Source organism: Cervus canadensis, chromosome X (genome assembly GCF_019320065.1).
Source record: "Cervus canadensis isolate Bull #8, Minnesota chromosome X, ASM1932006v1, whole genome shotgun sequence".
Classification (NCBI taxonomy): domain Eukaryota; kingdom Metazoa; phylum Chordata; class Mammalia; order Artiodactyla; family Cervidae; genus Cervus; species Cervus canadensis.
In genome coordinates this window covers 47,927,312-47,929,298 of record NC_057419.1, presented here as the reverse complement: position 1 = coordinate 47,929,298, position 1,987 = coordinate 47,927,312, and the positions used below count along the sequence as shown (strand labels likewise).

The 1,987-nt window shown below is 42.8% G+C and overlaps 1 pseudogene; it reads right to left on the bottom strand.

Annotated features, from left to right (window-relative positions):
* Nucleotides 1–787: 787 nt before the first annotated feature.
* On the bottom strand, nucleotides 788–1,404 carry LOC122435537 (annotated as a pseudogene).
* Between the last annotated feature and the right edge of the window lie 583 nt (nucleotides 1,405–1,987).

Sequence of the window (1,987 nt, the reverse complement as noted above, 5' to 3'; positions counted from 1 at the left end):
TGCTAACAAATGTAGAGATTTAAGGATCAAGCAATACCAAACGTATAAGTTTCAAAACCATCTAAGTTACAGCATTCGCTAGTTTTAGTCAAGATACATCTGGAACACTGACAAATGGTCACTTATGTACAATAATGTGAAGGAAATTTTTTGAAAAGTAAAACTTTAGTGAAATAATTCTGAAAGATATCAACATATTACTAGTTTAAAGTATCAACCAATTGTTTCAGCCACTTTGAATCCATGTTCTAAAATCTAAAATTTAGTTCCTTTCCCTAAGCTAAGTGCTTCCTAGGTTGTGAAGTAAAGGAGACTTTGGTGAAATGTTTTTAATCACACCTGCTTTATCAATTGCCTAGGACCTCAACAGCATCATGGAAAAAATGGTGGTGGCGGTTCAGTCACTCAGTTGTCTCCGACTCTTGCGACCTCACGGACTGCTGCCAGGATCATCTGACAATGGGATTCTCCAGGCAAGAATACTGGAGTGGGTTCCCACGCCCTCCTCCAGGGGATCTTCCTGATCCAGGGATCGAACCCAAGTCTCCTGCATTGCAGGCAGATGCTTTACCAACTGAGTCACCAGGAATGCCCCCAAATTGCCCAGTACAATGTTACATACCAACCCTTAGCGAAACCTTTAAAAAAGCAAACAGGTTGAAAAATGGGTTATAGGAGGCAAATATAGTATCTGCCTTTAGAACTGTCAACTCAGGAATTCTCTCAATTACAGAATCTTGCAGAGAAGTGATTTTTCTTTCTCAAAATCCAGTGATGACAACATTCCTTACTCCAGATCTGGCATTTTTTCTTCATCACTGTCTGTGAATCATCACCTGCTCCATCTACTTCTGGTAAATCTACATTCTCATCACCACCCATATTGTTCATCATCTCAGAGAAACAATCAAAATTAGACATGTCTGCAACTGAATCATCTTCACAGTCTTTCCAATTATTGAAGTTCATACTAAGCCAATTAAGCTCTGCCCTCTCTTTTGTTAACCTTGGCCATGACTGGCCAGATTGTCCTTTTCATAAACAATATAAAATTGATCTGTTCATTCTTTTATGCTTGGCATCATTTGGATCAATACAGTGAAGAAGATCAATGCCATTTAAATGTTTAAAATGATCAATTCCTCCAAGACAACTGAATGTAAGTTTGGAGTTCTCAAAATTTACATTAACATCTTGACTGTCTTCAACACAAGATTCAGTGAAGACATAGTCCCTTGGATCGTATCCCTTTGCAGAAGCAGGCTGTATCGTGAACGGGGCAGGGGGACTGGCTAAAGGATGGGCGGGCCTCTCCAGTGGCCTGGATGCGGAGGTTTTCTCCTCAGTGAATTTTAATACAGCCAGAGTTGAGATGCACTGCCCCAGCCCCTCCTCCAGCCCCATGCCACTTCCCAAGGCCCAGCCCTGATCAACTCCCAATCAGGTTATTGCAGTTACCTCCTAACTCTTTTCTTGTTTCTGTTTTGTACATTATTTTCTTTATTTATCTAGGCTGTGCTGGGTCTTCATCACTGTGCAGGCTTTTCTTTTTGCTAATGGCAAAATGGTATATTCTTAGCCTCCTCTAGTTGTAGTGTGTGAGCCTCTCATTGCAGTGGCTTCTCGTGTTGAGGATCACAGGCCCTAGGGTGTGTGAACTCAGTAGCTGCGGCACATGGGGTCGATAGTTGAGGTTCCTGGGCTCAATAGCATGGGCTCAGTAGTTGTGGCGCATGGGCCTAGTTGTTCCATGGCATGTGAGAGATTCTTCCTGGACCAGGGATCAAACCCTTACCTCCTGCATTGGCAGACAGATTCTTTACCATCGAGCCACCTGGGAAGCCCCTCTCTTCCTGTTTCTAGTCTCTCTCTTCTGCAACCTCCACTCCTGCATACTGCTTCCCAAATTTCTTTGGGAAGTAACTGCTAAAACATGGGTCAGATCACGTCACTCCCCAACTTCCTAAACAAGAGAGTCAAACTTGGC